This window comes from Alligator sinensis, unplaced genomic scaffold, assembly GCF_000455745.1.
Source record: "Alligator sinensis unplaced genomic scaffold, ASM45574v1 scaffold772_1, whole genome shotgun sequence".
Lineage (NCBI taxonomy): Eukaryota > Metazoa > Chordata > Crocodylia > Alligatoridae > Alligator > Alligator sinensis.
The window spans coordinates 106,332-125,407 of record NW_005842695.1 but is presented as its reverse complement, the minus strand read 5'-3'; the positions used below and the strand labels follow the sequence as shown (position 1 = coordinate 125,407).

Below are 19,076 nucleotides of genomic sequence, written 5' to 3'. Positions count from 1 at the left end.
TGAATATACTTTGGTACGGAGGTCACGAAAAATGTTCCCAAGGTTTGCATCCTCAAAAGAACTTTACTAGCAAGGGCCTGAGTGGAACCGAGCTTTTCATGTTCATGGTGGAGCAAGCTCAACTCCTTGGGAATCAATGGGAGTTGAAGGTGCTTAGCAAGTTGCAGCATCTGTCCAAAGCTGTTCTCCTGATTGTTTCTTTAGAGATACTTATTTTAAACAAATGCACTTCAAGTACATGAAGATCTCCCTGTACGTTTCTAAGCGAATGGTCCAGCTTAGTACATTTTCTTTTGTGTTTTAAGTTCTTGACACCTACAAACTGGTTGTTTTCTGTTGTACATAACATGCCCAATGGAAGGCATTGTTATTAACAAGCCCTGTTTCTAGCCCATGAAGTTATGGCTGTCTGGTGTTATCATATATTTCTTGTTGTGGACCAGGAGGAGCCTTGTGGGCCATGGTCTGACTATAGACAGGGCTCATAGATCCTCCAGGTTCCCAACTCCTCAGCAGCAGGGTGCCCAAAAGCTTTGAGAACTTCAAGTCTATGAAGTCTGTATGGTGAGGCTGTTCCAGAGCTTCATACCCTAGAAGATTTAGGATCACTGAGATATCTACATGTCAGGGTAAAACTAGAGCTACAGACCTTGGAAGCCCTCTGGGCTTTCTGTGCACATAGTACAGATCCTCAGAAGCAATGTGCATGATGGAGCTTCTCCAGACCCAGCCCTGAAATCACAGCCATGGGGCCATCCGCACAACAGGGCTTCCCTAGAGCTGCCGAACCTGGAAGCTTCAGCTTCACAACCTGTATGTTTCTATGAAACATTTCAGTTTTGACAGAATATTAATTTGTGATACAAACCTGTTTCATCATAAAATTACCAACCAGCTTGTGAAGACGTGAGAAAAGCCTCTTTTAAATCTGCAGCCACATAGTGAAACAACTTATCTTCGTTGCTAGAGCTGGCAACAACAAGGGACTGGAAGCTGCCGCAGGAGGCCCGCTTTACTAGCAGCTGATCCATCCAGATTAGATCTCCCCGCAGCTGTTCTGGTATTTCTGGCTCACCACTGAGACTGGAAGGTGGGCAAGATGAACTCCAAAGGGGAACTCAAATACTAGAGCGTTGGGATGCTGGCAGAAAACCCAGGAACTGGGGAGAGACCTGATTCTCAGACTGAGAGCTTGGAGAAGCTCTGATAATGTGCGACACCGATGCCGCGTCTGAAGCAGCAAGAGCATCAAGGAGAGCCAATAGGAAGCCACACTGAGAGAACGAGGCCACTGCGAGAGAGCTGGCAGCACTCCAAACAAGGTCTTTTGTTTGCGTTTCTGTTTACTTTCATTTCGGATAGGGTGGAGCCTGTTAGGCTGAGTCCCTGCCGCCTGGTGGATGGAGAAGGAAAAGCCAGCAACAGCCTTGGACTGGAGAGACACTGGGGTAAGAGTCATACTCCCTTGCTCAAATGAAGTAGAGTTAATAAAGGGCCAGGAAAAGGACCCGTCCCTCATAGGGAACTGGCCTGTGCCGTGGAGGTGCTGGGAACTGATGCTGAGGCATCTAAGGGCAAGATGAACGTCCAAGCTTAGAGGCAAAATCAGCCAGATTTTCTCTTACGTTCCTTTTTGATTTCCTTTATTCGATAGGGCCGGGCCGTGGGGAGTAGCCCGCGCCCTCAGGACCAACTTGTGCTGTTGAAGGAGGGTACTGTCAGTGGTCATAATGGCCCTTTGGGCTGAAAGACTTCCCTGAGTTCCAGTTTCCTGATTTGTGTTGTTCTTCATTTCTCTTCCATTTACCACACCTCGACAGAATGACCGTCAGGACTGGCTTAGCTGCCATATCCTTGAGTCAAGCCCAAGATGACTGCAGGCCTAAAGGGTCGAAGAAAAGAAAGAGAACCCCCACTGACAGCCAAGGGCGTGACAAATAATTTAACAGCTGGGTGGCGCTTGGACAGGGTGTAGGGGAGGTAGGAGCCCCAAAGAAGAATCAGACCAGGTGCATCTGGGTCAACACGCAGCAGAGTTGACCACCTCCCAACAAACAAATCTTCAGCACCAAGATGTGGCAGGAAAGAATCAGGTGACCTTCGATGAGTGTTTGAACTGGGTGAGTCTGCTTCCTTATGGCCCAGTCTTGCTGGGTGCAGGTCTGCCGGGGCCCATGGCCCTATCCTGTACTGGGCCGACTCAGCTCTATCAGAAAACTATTCCGCAAGACACCCAGGAGCAAAAATGGTGTTTATACAGTCTGTCCCTGATTCTACAACAACTCATTTAGGTGGGGAGCAATGAATGAGGTCTCTAACACCCAGTGAGATAGAGAGTCAAATCTAGGTTGTTATCTCAGTTTTGCCACTGACTTGCACTGTGTGATTAGGCGCCTAGGTGATTCTTTTCCATACCTCAGTTTTTCTTTCTAGAACAGATATTATAATAGGTAGCCATCCTTCTATACCATGAACAGGTTTGGATGTACCCGTTCTATGGGTACTATGTAAATAATAAGTAATCTTCTTGTTTCTGGAACTTAGGTGTATCAAAGCAGCCAGGTACACAAGACAGCAGGACACATTGGGGCAGTGATGAGTGATGATATTTCTTTCCCCCACTTCCCCTCATCACCCCTCTCCAAGCGAGCATCAGGGGCAGCTGCCCTGGTCCCGCTGCCCTAGTTATTCTATTGTCTGGAAGTAAATGAACATGCCTACTTGTATTTTAGTGATTTTTCATTTTTAAAGCAGGCTTATTATTTGTATTATGTAAATAGCAGTGTCCTTCCCAGTATAATTTCATACCTTATTTAATGTTTAGAAACAGTGATTACATGTGCATGGTATGCCCATTCCAGAACAGAAGGCATCAAGGCCATATGGAAAAGAAAGCCTTGTTTTTTGGGTTGTTTTTTTTTTTTTTAACGATGCATGCTAACATGAATGCAAAGACTATTCCGAGTGTGAATGATAGAAATGATCTTAAGGACAACAGAAGCTTGAGCTCTGAAGCTGGACAACAAAACCCAAACAGGTGGTCACTGGAGTTTGAAATTTCCTTGATGGTGCCTGAAATTATTAGCATTTATTGTGTGCTGGAGAGTAATAGAATAGGCTTTTAAGGGATTACAAATTTTTTTTTTTTTAAGTAAACAACCCGTTTAGAGATGGCTATCCTGAACTTAGACCCGAGGAAAAAAGAAACATCTGAGACAAATTTAATAGAGGTAAATGAACTTCAGGGGTCCACTGATCAGATAATTATCAGATAGGAGATGGAGGTATGTTAAAAAAACAAACAAAGCAGCAGTAGTAGAGATACGCTACACTTCAAAAAAGACATATTTTGAAGGAATGCTAATGAGCTGTGGCAAGATGATTGGAAGCAGCCTTCACAAAGGCCACTGGAAAATGCAGAGATATTGAAAGGAATCAGACAGCGATGCTTCAATCTAAGCATCAAAAATGATGCCACAAGTCAGTATGTTTTAGGAAAAATATGGAAAAAACCGAAAAAAAACAACACTTCCTCTCAGCCCCCCCTCCCAAAACAAGAAGAAATAGAAATCAGGTTGAATAGAACAGATTAATCGAGATAAAAATAAGTACCAAAAAGTCAGCATCACAGATTGGGATGTTAATTAGCTTTCTTTTATGTGTTTATTCAAGGCTGTCCAGGTTCTAAGTGGGTGCAGGCCACATGCCCAGCTGGCTGCATCAGTGGGAGTCGCAGGCCTCCAGGCCACCCTGGTGCACTGCATGCCCACACACCTGCACCCTGGCACTGCTGTAAAGACCCTGTGTGGATGCTCCCCCCTTCACTCCCGCAGTGTGTGTCTACGTAGGCACCCTCTACCACTGCACTGTGCATCTCACAACCCTGGCCTCGACCTGCATACCCTGTGCTGTGCTGCACACGTACCAACCAGTGTGGCAGCCAGAGTGATAGGGGAGTCATGGCTGGGTGGGAGCCGGGGAGCTACAGCTTAACCCCTCACAAGCAGTATGCAGCACATGGGCCACCACTTGTACAGTCCTGTGTTCATTTATCAAGTTGTGCCTTCTTTTCATGTCTCAGAGCATGTTTTTTGCACCTTTTTGAGTATGTGCATTCTTGCATTATGGAGATATGAACCTCCTACTGTTCCTTGAAGATCGGCTGGCTCTGTTCAGCTTTGTTCAGCCTGTAGGAAATGGAAATTCTAGAGTCAATGCCGACAACTGGGAACACGCTTGAGACTTTTAGCGCATCCACTCGTCTGGAGTGTTTTGGTGGTACAAAGAGAAAGTCACGGTTTGTAAGGTAAATAGACTGGTTGCCTTGCAGAGCTTTATTCAGCAGTCTAAATCAGCACCCTGGATTAGGCTTGGAAACTGATAGAAAGCTGATGTGATTTCTAGTGAATGCATGGGTTACGTTGCTTGAGGGCAGTGGTGCCAGCCTTTCTGGGTTGCTGGCTGGATAAATGGTGTGGAGTTGGTCCACAGGCTGGATTCAGTGTATGGAATTGGTCCATAGGACTGATCTAGTGAGGGGTCAGTACACTGGTTTGATTTAGTGCATGGCCATGGCCTTGTATGCTGCATTGGGCCCCAGTCCTGGGCACACTGGATCAAGCCTGTTGCCCTGGCCTAGCTCCACACGCGTTAGATCAGACCAACTGCACTATGCTCCAGCCCGATCCAGCAGAGAGGCCCATGTTATCTGGCTGCAGGACTTGGACATTTGGCAGCCGGGGAGTGGTGGCAGCGTTCATTGTCACCCATTCCCCATCAACAAATTTCCAAATCCATCGGGATCCCTGTGGGCCAGATGACATGGCTTTATGGGCTGGAGATGGGCAATGAGTAGAAAGCTGCATTCAGTATTTCTTGAATGTGTAAGAGGTCTTCAGATTTACCCACAAGTAGAATGGTTTGCTGAAATCCCATCTAGATGTAAAAGGCATGGACTGCTATAGTGAGGTCTGGATGCAAAAAACAACTTGACAGAATCAAATTTTTGCAACTGTAAGCATTGCAGCGCCAGGCACTTTTCAAAGCAGCTGATGCTGCGGCGCCTACATGTGTAAAAAATGCCCTATGTACCTACTGCATACCTGCCTTCCAAAAGCCAGGACCTTTTAACGCACCTCTGGTTGAGTAGCCAAGAACTGAGGCATCAAAAGTAGTTTAAAGAATATTTAGGGCTGAAGAAGCCAATCCAACTCCCCTTGAAATCAGTGGAAATATGAAACGAGAGATTTATGAGCTCAGATACCACTGCGATGAGTGCCATGCATGTAGCAGAAACGGTTATGAAAATAATAGAAAATAGAGTTGGCATGACCAGCTAGCAGCTTTTGTTTTTTCTATCTTGAGGAGGTCTCATATTCTTATTATCTCACATGAGCTAAAGTGAATTATGATTTATGTTCAACAGACAGCACAGTGGGAAAATGTCATTCTGTTATATGTCAACTGCCACCTGGAGTGAGAAGTCAGAGAATTAGTCCCAAATTGTAAATGTCTCCTATCTGATTAAAAAACTATTTACTGAACTAATGTAAACCTTAATTATTATTTTTTTATAAACCATCTATTCCACTTTCTGTGTAAATTAAGGAGAGTATTTTGGCTAGTCAAGATTAGGAGTTGAATTCTGTATTTTGTTAACAGTTTCTGTCGCTGACTTGCTGTGCAACTCTGGATAGGTCATTTCCACTCTTCGGGAAAGATCCCCAGCTAGTGGAAATCGGTGACTTCAACAAAGCTGTATCGATTTCAACCAGCTGTGCATCTCAGCCTCAGTTCTCCCATTAGTACGCTGAGTATAATGTCCAGCTGCCCAATAGGGGAGTTATGAAGCTCAATTAAGGTTGAAAGCACTGACAAGCACTTTACTCTTCAGAAGGCAATAGTATTTTTTACAATAAAAACAACCCTGGCATCATGCTCATTGGAGATGTTACCACCCTGCCCCATTCCTACCCAGCTAGAATGTTTTAGTGCTAATGTCTTCAACTGGTTCCAAATCCTGCGATTTCCTCTCGTTCCCATTGGTCACTCTCTCCTGCACAGGCATACACTTCAGCACAGGCGTTCAGATCACTTCCTGAAGACTTTGGTTTGTCCATGAAATTAAATAAGATGCATTTGATCTTATCAGACTTGGCAGGACTATTAAAGATAGAACTGTTCATTAAAGTAAGGCCGTCACAAAGCTCTGACATTTCCTTCAGGGCCCCACAGTACGCGCCAGCTAAATCTCTATTGAAGCTTTGCCGCAAGCAAAGCACTTCTAACAGGAGACATAAGCTAGTTAGGATAAGCTAGTTAGGAGTAAACAGCGGTAAACAGGAAATTCTTCTACAGTTTTTTTTCCGACTTGCAAATGCAAGTTTTTCAGAGGTGACAGTGCTGCTTGATGAAGTTGCAGGCATTTCTCAAACCCAAGCTTCTTGAAAGGCAAAACAGGCGACAAGGAGGACTCCGGCACCATAAACATAGCTAGCTGAGATTGCTGCCAGATCGTGCACTGCTGTCACCACAGAATACAGTGACAAAGACAAGAAAATGCTTTATATTATCACTTCAACAAGAAGTCAGGTTCTGAGTTTGAGACCTAGCTGTTAACCCAACTAGTGAACTATCAATAAGAACCACTGCAGCAATAATAATTGCCTAGTCTCTACCAGTTTGCATTAGCATAGTAGGACTCACTCCAAATCTATATAAAATCAGGAGAAGTATACCTTAATAGATTATTTTAAAAGGGAAAAAAAAGTGGGTTATACACAAGCTTTTCTAACAGCTCTGACTCTGCTGCTTGAACTGCCTTTGCAGCACTTGATAAGCTGGAACTGCAATTCAGGACCATGCTGCTGGACGTTCTTGTTAAACTGTGAAATATTGAGGTGCATGTGATTTCTATAGATTTATTAGTAAATTGGATAGTCTGAAGAACTATTCATAACGCTAGAAGATTTAGTGCATCTTCAGTATTTGACATGGTCTTTTGATGCTGGCTTTGTAAAACCAAAAAACAAGATTGATGAACATTTTAAAAACCTTGCCAGCCAGCATTTCTAAAGAGTCAAAAGATAATAAAGCCAATTATCATTTAACTAAGATAAATTTTCCCCCTGAGCTTTGGGAATGTAAAAAAGAAACCGTCGCACAATTGATAAAATTGGAATAGTTGGGGACTAAAAATTAAATTCCTGGCTTGGTTGTATTGTAATTAATCTCAAATACGAGAGTGTCATTTTGACCTGTCTGGGTTTCTCTAGGCATTTTATTTTGTAGGGTAGAGTCATCTGGATGAAGCCAAATAGTTCTGATTATCTGTGGTTGAATAACAAAATGGTTCTCACTTTATTTTTTTAAATCAAAAATCCCAAAATTTACAGGAGGGTAAAACTCCATTCCAGACCTGCTGAATACTGATTTTTCACCCATATTTTAAACAATAAAAGGAAAGGTTCTTCTTATAATACACAAGATTTAGGAATAAATCTGGAAATACCTGGAAGTACCTGGAAGTACCTGGAAATAAAATAACTATAAAAGGGTTTTTTTTTTGTTTTTTTGCTAATACCAAGTTGGTTATTGCATCTCTCCTTTTTTCCCTCTACATGAAGCTCATGCCGTGTTATTTTTGTTGTCCTTCCCTACGTCCGTATCGTTAGGAAGAAAAGCCATCAGCAGAGTCTTAGCAGATATTTTCTACTTTGGAAGAAGCATTTCTAAACCATAAGTCCTCCTGTTTGCCATCAAGGTTTGCTGCAAGGTAGAAGAGAGGATTCACTTTGAGGTTTTAATGTAAAGTCAAGTCAGCAGCTGTTGCAGATAGAGATGGGGTGTTTGAAACATATTGTTGCATGAATTTTTCATAGCTATCTCCAGCATTTCATATGTAGGCAGGAAAAAAGAATGGGCCAGACCCTCCAGAGAACAGACATTTCTATTCTGAGGTCAAACTCAGGCAAGCTCTATAAACTTGTCAGACTGTTTTTAGTCTATGCCATGGGAATTTTACACTCGCTTAACCTCCATGGATCACTTCTGCTGAAATGAAATTAATGCTTCAACGAGAGGGTTTTTTTTTATCTAAAGAGAAGGTACATGTGATGAAAGCTGAGAGAAGAAAATGACACTTCTGTGCAATGACTGTACTTTATATGTCATTGGTTCTGATCAAATGCTAGGAGAGTCCGATGTAGGCCAGCTCGGGCTGTTCTGCCTTTAATTCTTCCTGGGAAATGATGTCATTTCATTTCTCCTCATTTTTTTTCCCCCCACAATCTTTAAATGTCTCCTTGTCAAGCACAATTTCCAGAAAGAATATCATAGCGATTGTTACTTCGGTGGCTCTCATCACGCTGGTGAGCATGTACCTTTCGTTCTGCGAGCACTTAACATTCTTTTGTCAGCCACAAAGCTAATTTAAAGCAGACCGTACAAGTGTTTAGGAGACAAAATTGAATTGTAAGGATAATGTCTGTGTAAATGCCATCTTTAATGCCCTACAAAAATACAATCTTTCGTGATGCTGTGAACTTTAGTTGTATCTCCTTTTTGCCTCTAAACACTAAAGGGCATGGATCTTTTTTAAACAAGGCTTCTTGGTTCTTAATGCTCTGAGAACTGATTGGCTACAACTCACATAAGTGCTTAGGCCCTTTTTTAAAGTCAATACATATTTACAGTAATTATAACAGTAAGAAAGAGTGCTCATTTAAAGTAAAGGTTTGTCTTTTAAACACAAACACGAATATTAAGAGTTGGACTTCAGCTGGTCAAAGCTTGCAGCTTTAGCTAGGGCTAACAACCCTATATAACTTACCCCATTATACCTTCCAAGGTGGTATTGCACCTGCTGCTCTCAGGGCTAGTTTATCGGTATTAAAAGGGAGTGTTTTCATGATACAATGGCAGGCTTAAACTCCAAACTCGTGTCTTTTTTCAGATGAAACAAGACCCTTTCACACAACGTTGTATGTGTTTCCTTTTCCAAATCAAAAGCTCTTAATGTAAGGGTGTGGAGATGGATGTCTGCGGATTTAAATATATATATGCCATGAAATAATGAAATATTAGCTAAGAAATACTGGTAGGCATTTCAGCTTTTCTGTGGATCTGGCTTTATATTCTGCCAGTGACTTTACTGAAGAATAAAATGTAAAATGGGCAGTCTGATCTCACTCTATTTCTTTGCACGGTTTTGGCAATGTTTCACCTTCCCAGCAGGTTACATGCCACATATTTCACATCTGCTGCATGTGCCTGGCCCAAAGTGAAAACATCTCTCCTGCTGATTGAACTTGAAGCCCAGCTGTCTTCACCCCTGGGTTCTGACATTCAAGGTTCAGGCAGCATGAGTGGGGTGGGGGAAGGGGCACAGCCAGAATAAGGAACGCGGAAATGCGCAGATACGATCAATGTAATCGCTGTCCAGCCAGGCAGCAGCTGTCAGAGATTGTAGGAACTACTGTGGCTATTTTTTTTAAAGTCAAGAACGTCATTTGTGATGGGTATTTCTGCATTTGAAAAACTTGAGTGTAATTTCCTTTGACCATTTGAGTTCTGAGAGCTTTTCCTTTCTAAATCATTATATACAATTAAACATTAGAAGCTGGTTGTCTGTGAAATGTATCAGCTTAAACATTACTGCTCCAGCAAGCATGGGTCCCAGTGGTGAAACACAATAATTACTGTGTTCTTGAATGAGAATCACTCCTCCTTGCTCCCCATTGCTGCTTACTGAAATAAAAAAAAGGAAAGGTGGGTGGGAGGGAGAATAATTCATCTCTCTTCCCCAAATATGGTTCATACCATTCTATAAATATGGTGGCAGATCCTCAGTTGGTGGATCTAGGGGAATGTAGACCAGCATTGTATACATACCTACAAATGGATGTTGGCTGCACTGCTCTTGTTTTTGAAAATGTAGCTCTTAATTAGCTCTTAATTATTTTAACATTACTTTATAATATATATTAGTTATATATTATAATATATATTAGTTATGCATATTTGTATACGGCTGTATAATGTCATATACATACACACTCCACATACATATTTACATTTATATTTTGCAGAGTGTGTATATATGTATGCAACCTTTATATATGTGTGTGTGTGTATGTATATGTATACATAGAGGACCGTCTCCTAAGCCTTTTATTTATATCTGACACATGCAATTAATCTCTCCCTATCTCTAATCACTTTTGCTATTACATTCATTGGAGTGATTTGTCTCCTATCTCTGTCACTGCTCTGTAATTGATATGTGGAGATAAGAGATTCTTAGAGGACACAAACAAGGAAAAGAGAAAATTGAATTTACCTTGCAATCATTTTATAAAATGTGACACACATCAATTATACATGCCATCCAGGAGCCAGCTTGAACAAACCATACTGATTTGCTCCAAAACCAATATCACAGCAATACCAAAAACCTTCTGTAAATAGAAAAGTGTTACCAGGTCAGTAGAAGTGTACTTTGCATTATATTCATTCACTTAGGAAAGAAATGTTAATGTTTAGTGAACTGCAGGGAGGTGCATCCCAAAATGCCAAGAAAATTAGGTTTGCATCAACTTCTGAAAGTGCATAGAGAGGGAGATGCTCAGGCTTCAAAATAGATGTAAATTCAATTGTAAGATTACCTTTTAAGAATGAATTAAAAAAATACGTCATCTAGAAAAGCACTTGAAGAGTACATCAATGGGAAAAAGAGATGAGCAATTAATAGCTCATTCGGACCTTACATGTGTGAGCTAAATAAGTCTGTGTTCAGATTTGGCTTTAGCAAAATATCTGTAAATTTGGTCCTTAAATGTCTTGGTTAGAATATGTAGGTGGAGATCCATGGATGAAGAGGGAGTAAAAGCTGATGTTAAACAGGACTTGCCTTTCCTGATTCTGGAGTGATCCATTCCCCAGCATACAGCAGAGCATCTCTTTAGGAATCCTGTCCAGGGCTCATCCCCCTGTAACCAGAATGTCCATGAAAATGCTAGTAGGATGAGTCTGTTACACTTGGAAATCCTTTTTTCTGGGGCACGTTGCCTGGGCTGACTGCTACATATTGCTGGAGTGGGAGTACATGGGAGAGGCAGAGCCATGGTACATGCTAGAAATTTTATTTTTGATTTTGATCATTTGCTTCATTTTATGTTGCTGGTTGGATGTTCAGAAAATCATTGATGCGTAAAAAGGTGACAGGCAGAGGATTGTGTCCTATGCCCAGAACCATTTATTAAGAACAAAAGATGTCACATGTTCTACTGCATTCTGCTCTGGTTAAATCTATTTTAGAGTGAAAAACTGCAGCAGAAGAGCTGTTGCTAAATATATGTACTCTTCATTTGGTTCCTAGTTTTATTAACCTTTCTACTAGGTTCAGACATACTTCCTTGTGGTATGAGATCATACAACCGAGCAGGGTTGAGTCTGGCCGCGACTTGGATAGGAGCAGCCTAAGAAACCACTATGTGCTACAAGAAATAGTGATGATTGAACAGGCAGCACATTTTCCCTTGAGTCAGTTTTGAACCAGTGCCCTAGGCTGGAGTCAGCAGTCACTGGGCTGCTGAAGAAGACAAGTTTTTGATGGGATATAAAACTAAAACCTTGCTTCACTTTGGTCATCAAGGACCTTGTGCTGGTTACTGTGTGTCAGGGCGTTGACCCTTCTATTCTGGCCCAATTCCCACTTAATTGTATTCTGCCTGCTACAAATACCTTGTGCCATTTCAGTAGGCTACTTCATTACTTCACTTCCTGAACTGTGATGTATTATACAGCTGCCACTTCGTTTCCCTCCCCACCCAGGAACACGCACGCACGCACACACGCGTTGTCTGGGTTTTAGCTGTGAGATACATACTTCCTAGGTACACTTTAAGCCTGCAAAGTACTTTGGAATCTTTGAAAACCTTAAAAGCATGAAAGATAACATTAAATAATACAGTATTGATACAGTTAGAAGAGGCTTTTAAAACAGAACAGCATCCTATGCTGACCAATTTGGGATTGCATGATTCATGGTAAAAAAAAATCTGTAAAAGAGACCTTTCTTTTTTTTTTTTCTCAAGAAGTATGTCCACCCAAATGGTAAAAAACATGAGCAATGTTAAAGAGGCAACTTCCAGTTGCTAGAAATGCAGTTGCAATTTTTTTTATTTTTTCTTATCAAGGCATTTTATTCCAACCTCCTCCAAGGAAGAAAAGGTGTTTTGCTTTATGTTTATCTGGATATCTTTACTTGGAAGTTCAAAGAATAGCTACTGGAGTCCCATGTATCAGTTTCTCTCTTTAGATATCACTACTTCATCTTTTGTATGATTCCCATTAATCCAAATCCCTAGAGCGCTCCAAGTAGCAACTTGCACACACTTATAAAATCTAACATATGTAAACCAAGATTTTCATTTATCTGAAGTTGCTAGGACACAATGAAAGGTGGTGACACAATTTCAGATCTCATCAGTCATTAGGAACCAGACTTTTACTTGTAATATTAAAAGTAAAGTATTCTGTAACTTCACTCGGTACAGTGTTAATTTAGGAATACCGTACCATTTTCAGGAGAACGAGTCACGATTTTGTTTTGTTTTGTTTTCCCAGTGATCGAAGGAACAGAACAGCTCCATGTGATTTTGTAATAAAACAAGATTATAAGCTATCAGTTCCGGGAGCTACAGACAGCTTGCTCAGCCTTACAACGAACATGTCAAAAATATAACAATCATGTCATTTCTTACCAATGAAAAGATGTAATTTAAAAAAACCCTGCTTCAAGTAGGCAAGTAGGGCTCCTATGTTCACGCTTCAAAGTAAACAGAGTAGGAACTGTTTGAAAGCAAACATGCTTTCTCCTTCCCCTCCCCTGTTAAAAATACTCTTGTGAGAGAAGAGTTTACCTTGTCTTATAAAGATCTCTGTTTTATACATATTGATTATTCCTTGATAAAGTAGCTCAATACACTATGTTGCATTCATTATGAATTCTGCAAGCAAGGAGGAATATTTTACATTTGTTAAAGCCTTTCATTAAATAAACTTGTGAGAGATAGCTGAAAGACAGTACATTTAAAAAAATCAAGTTTGCCTCTTGCTTTTTTCACGTATATAACGTAACAAAAGAAACAGGTGGAAGCCTCAGGGTTATTGTTTTAATCGTTTTTTTATGTGAGGTTTTTTTCATCTTTCACCTATATAAACCACGGAACAGGAAAACCGAATGGAGCTGGAAACCCTCATTTGTGTTCTGATGCCAGCACCATGGGCCTGTCAGATTGACTCGATATGTATACATAAGTGACTGAGCTATCCGTGCAATGACATGCAAATTAGCTTCATTAAAAGAACATTATCAAGGTTGCAATGTCAAACATTTAAAAGTTAGGAAAGATGAGATTCAGTGTTGTCTGTGCAACCTAAATTCTGCCCTTTGTGGGCTGACATGATGATACAGATTTTAATTACATGATCATGTGCAATTTTTTTCAACAAGGCCTTTCTGCCATTTAGTTCAGAGGTGGCCAGTACTCAGTGAATAAACACAAACTGTCGCACGAATTAAGTTGTTTATTGGACCCTCCTGCGGCAGAAGGAGGAGTTGAACCCAGGTGTTTCTGTCCCGGGTGAGCGTTCTAATCATCTCCTCCTCTGGTTACACACTTGAAACATGACCTTACTTGTGGTTTTGGTAGCAAGAGAATAGAGTCCGGGCTGTGAACCCAAGTAGAGTGAGACATCTCCCTGCACCACGAGTTACATGCTTAACCTCCAGAAAAGTCTAATTAGTAGGGGTGTGCGAAGTGGGCCGTATTCAATTCGGATTCGGCCCGAATCGGGGACAGTGATTTGATTAGTTGATTCGGATCACTGTCCCTGATTCAATTTGGTTGAATCCGAATCTGAAGATTCAAGGCTGATTTGGAGAATCAGCAGTTTGGACACAGACCCAGCTTTAAAAGTTTTTTCTACATACCTCGAGGTAGCAGGCACAGCTCGTGATCACTGTGATACTGGGGCGGATAGAGCGTCCCATAAGAGTGCAGGGGGCCCTCCATGTGCTCAGCAGCGAAACTAGAAGTGGGCGAACTGCCGGGGAGTGTGCTGGGGGCCCCCCCACACACCTCCTCAGCTCGGTGATCGGCTGCAGGGGGACCCCGAGTGCCCCCCCCGACCCAGAAGGCACTAGTCGCTGGGGGGGCGTGCGCTACCTGGTGGACCCGGAAGTGGACTGCAAGTACTTCTGGTCCACTTCTGGGTCTGCTGCTTAGCATACTGGGGACCCCCAATGCTTTTGTGGGATGCTCCATCCACCCCAGCATTGCAACACTCACAAGCCCATGTTTTACCTACAGGTTTGTAGAAAAACATTTAAAGCTGTGTTTATGTCCCAATCTCTCTGATTCGATTCAGATTTGGAGATTTGGCCACCGAATCAGGCCGAATCTCTGCCAAATCAAATCAGGGACCGAAGCTTCGCACAGCCCTACTAATTAGGCAACGCATGGCTCAGTGTATTCTGTGAACCCTATTCTGCGATATCCACTTCTTCCTGTATATTCTATAACCAACTCATGGATGAGGATTTCCTTCTGGGGACCAGGCACCTATACCTTAGTCCTTGTGGTTCTAGTCCCAGGGACATGTTCAGAAGTGCAGACAACTTCTCAAGGTTATGGTGCTAAGTGAATGTGTCTTGATTCTGCCATGGTAAAGACCGATTCTGCCACTTGTTGTAAAGTGAGGTGGGTTAATACATGTCTTCCTCAGGGAGAGAATAAAGCCTTACTCTAATAAGAAGCATAACATTATTACTGGAAGGAGAAAAGTTTAGATGTTCTGGCCTCTTGACTCCCAGAGAAATCTAGGAAATGGTTATTTCATACAAATGGCATGGCTGCAGTAGTCAGAAAAAGAGGTGCCACATTGAGCTACGTTGTTTGTCTACTGCATGGCTGTTGCCGAAAAATACAGGCAATGATAGGTTGATAACCAACCTCTGACTTGATTTTTTCCCCCTCATTGTCGCTTTCTCGGAAATATTATGTTTGTACCTTGACAGCATTTAGACGTGTCAAATCTCTCCCCTTTTTGAACATAAGGATTTTTTAAGGAAGAATCGTTTGTTCTTAAATTCATTCTAACAAGCTATTTTTATGTAAAAACCCAGTGTTACAATCAGTACCGATTCTGTTAGCTTTCTATTTCCAAGATCTATAGGTTGAGTTTCCCTGAAAATGATCTGGCAAGCCAAAGCTAACCTCATTTGTCATGGCTGAGTGCATTTCAGTCCCACATGCTGTAGGTTGAGAGAACATTACCTCTAAACTGTTTCTTTTAAAAATTGCAAGGTTCCTAAGGCAGAAGTGGAGGGGGAATGCAGCCAGGAAGGTACACGTAGCATGTGTCCTATGAGAGGGAGGTTGTACCCAGGAAAGAAAAGTAAATTCTTGTTTTGTCCAGATGCATTTGCTTTGCTTTAATTGTGTTATATATCTTTAAGGGCTGGAGACAACAACTTACTGCTCCAGTGTACAGAATATAGAGAGGATATTGCAGTAGGCAGTCAATTGTGTTAGAAGATGGAGGAGTGAGGGTTTTTTTATTGTTCTCCTATACGTTTGCAAGAGACAAAAAAACAAACCACACAACAAACATTTGCTCTTATACCTTGCTGCATCCTGGCTATATTTAAACTCATTCCCCACAAGCAGGTGCTCATAAGGCTGAGTTATTAAAGACTGTGAATACTAAGGAAAACCTGCAGCCGTGTATGTAGCGTTGGTATAAAACAAATGCCTCTGACAGCACTCGCCCATCCCTGCCTTCACCAATCATGGGAAGTTTATCAGATATCACTGAGTGATATTCTCATAGCTATTAAAGAAGGTAATTGGTAGTGAGTGATTAAAATTGCAGATGGCCTTTTCAAGGTGATTGCGACTGTTAAGTCAAGTCTTTAAAAGGTAGGTGAAAGGGTCCATGAAGCTAGGAAGTTAATAGTCTGAAGGCCATAGCAGAAAACAGGTATAGATGTGTTCTCATTTTAACAAGCATGTTATGCTTACCAAAAAACCCCCCAAACCCTGGGAAGTCTGACAAATAGCCACCACCAAAAGCAAATGGGCCTACTGTATCCAAAGAGGTGGAACTAACTAAATACCAGCTTTTCAGACTGTAAATCCCTCTGGGCAGAGAGTTTTTTTTCTTTTGACTTCTGAATCAGGCTCTGTACTAGGTGGGTGTTATCCCATGCTCATCATTGTTAAAACTAGATGAAGGCATTTCTAACACCACACCTGCAATGCGCTTGAGAAACTCCCCACATCCTCCCACTCCTCAGTCATTGCACCCGGAAATTAAGTGGCACAGACATATCCTGAGCATTACAGGTTGGAAAGCCATGTGCAGAACACGTGATGCTAAGCAGTTAATAAGTCTTGGACTACTTCATCTGCGATGGTCTATTCAAAAGTGATTTATGAGAAGCCTTCGACCACGTGACTCCGTGCTTTAAGAGCACAGCCAAGAATTACTGTCGAGCACCTTCATTTTAATACGGGGAGCTTTGTGCTACCATCAGCAAAGGATATTTGGACTGTTTTATTTTAGCTGGCCGTGCCCTTTTTTTCTGTATGTTAGATTGGAAATTTAGAATAAGAAGAAATTTGATAGAAGAGAAATCTGGAAAGTAAATCAGTTCCTCTTGAGTCCTGTTCAGTTACGTATCAATGACAACAGGAAAGCAAAAGGCACTTTGCACTGTTTTTAATACAGAGGCTTAGAGAACTGAAGCCTTATGGGCTGTTACATTGTGAATATCATGACTATGGATTCATCAGTTCCTGATTGATTTCCTGCTTTCAAACAAAAAGATTTGGTATGGTTGCATGTACTTCAACCATGTATTATTACACTATCGATCTCATCTTCATGCTGGACTATCTAATCTGTGGCTGAACTGTAAAACACCACTGGATTTATTGCAAAGAGACTCATATAAATGTAGTATGTGTTTATCATTTATTACCTCTGGTTTGACGGGAAACATTTGTTTTGTTTAATGATTTGAGATTTTTTTTTCCTTCAGAGAATTCATTTATTTCCCTAAATGTTGTACCATGTTTCGTGTGGCCATTGTTTTGTCTATAAACCTATGGTATATTGATCTTTCAACTAAGTACATATTATTTCCTTTATGGATATTTAATTTGATCCAAATTCTGCTTTTCCTGCTCAAGTTGGTACTTATTTCAAATCATACTGCTTAGAGTTGCAACCTTGACTGTGCCCTACCAGACTGGAACATTTATACTATATAAGTGTTGTAAAAGGTGTTCCTTAAAAAAAAAAAATCAAATGTCCTTTGCTAGCCTGTTCCTAGTCAATGTTAAACAAGGAACTTTAAACAAGAAGGCTTGTTTAAACAGATGTTAACCACAGATTTAACTATGACAAGGCAAACTCCACCTTTGAATGCAACTGGAAAACAGCCAGTAAACTATACGGATTTAAAAAAGAAGGTGGTGAGAACTGTTTTCATTAAAAACATAAAAATATCCATAAAAACATGAAGAGGCAGCATGTTGATCTTTGGCAATATTAAGTTCCTTTGCCCTGAAGACATCTTGCAAATTTCTAACTATGAAAATAATTTGAGTAGGGTTTTGGAAAGTATCCAAACATTTGGGGCCACTCATGGGATTTAAGATTAATTGGACTAAATTTAAGATTCTGCTGGTCTTGTATGCTTCTTTAAAAAGAACTCCATAGCTGTATGGTAGGTAGGAATTAATCTGTATAAATATGGCCTACAGCTATTTCAAAATAATTTACTATCCCTCATATTAGAATGAGGAAGAATGGTTAAATTTTGGATCCATCTTCCAATCTCCTTAATTGCCTGAATCAATCTTATTAAATTGATAGCCCTTCCTAAATATTTATATATTTTCTCAATGCATTCCAATTTTTATTACTAATGATTTCTGTGAGAAAATTAATCACTTACCAGACCGATATGTCATAAGTGGTTGCCATGAGACAATGTTACCATATTAATGGTATCTTATGATGAGCATATTTTCTATATTTTACACTGCTGTATGGATCAGATTTAGTTTTGTGGAATGCATGTCATAGTGGATAAAAGAAAAGGCTCAATTTTGTCTTTAGTTGCAGGGCTGTAATCAAATCAGAGTTGCTCTGATATAACTGTGTTCAGCATTGAACTCCTAGTTAGCAGCACCTTGCCTTGGCTCAGTTCTTGGTCTCTTGGTATGGGGCACCTAAAGGTAGTGATGATTTAATTCCCCTGAAGAAATATTTTGGAGTGATGACCTGAGGCTCTTGAATAGAGGAGCAGGATTGCCCAGGATGTCATTAGGGATATATCATTGCCTCATCAGTTTGGAAGAGTTGAATTTTAATATATGGGCCAGGAAAATGTCTTGTAAGATATTTATATCGATGGAGAGTAGCTTAGAAAATATAAATTAAGCCCCTGTCTTTTTAGATATTTTGGTACTGGCAGATTGGTATTGCAAACATCTGCAGGAGTGATTCTTATTGCGGTGAGTTGTTCTTTTGACTTTCCTCCACTGACCGTTTTCAGGATCAGGCCGCTAAGCTAATAGGGTGCCAATTTCCCTAATGCACCTTAAGTTAAACAGCAAGGAGTCTGTTCGTAGACACAAAAGCATCATTCAGCTTCATATTAAGTAGAAGTGCATACATCGAGGCGAGCTTAGAAACCAAAGGAGGTATTAACCGACAGTTCAAGCTAGAAATATCTTCAATTCATAAATTGATTGTAAAAGGCACTCAGCATGGGCTCCCAGTCACGACAATGCAATGTGAAAATGCAGTGGAGTATATCTGGGGGAAGGTGGCCTTGACTTAGATTTATGTTCCTGTTAAAGAAATCTCAATGAAGGTAATTGCAAATTGGTAAATTAGAGATTTGTTTGTGCATAAAACCGTACCCCCATATCAGTTATGTTATATGACTTCTGAGCGCTGTAAAGGAGGCTGGCCCTGTACCTAAAAGGAAAGCA

The 19,076-nt window shown here is 41.0% G+C and overlaps 1 protein-coding gene across 1 annotated transcript in view; it reads left to right on the top strand.

Moving 5' to 3' along the window:
• The window catches only part of LOC102376644 (protein sidekick-1-like), a gene marked incomplete at its 3' end in the record, with an annotated part of 520,442 nt that overhangs the window by 403,533 nt on the left and 97,833 nt on the right, over positions 1-19,076 (top strand). The window lies entirely within an intron of this gene.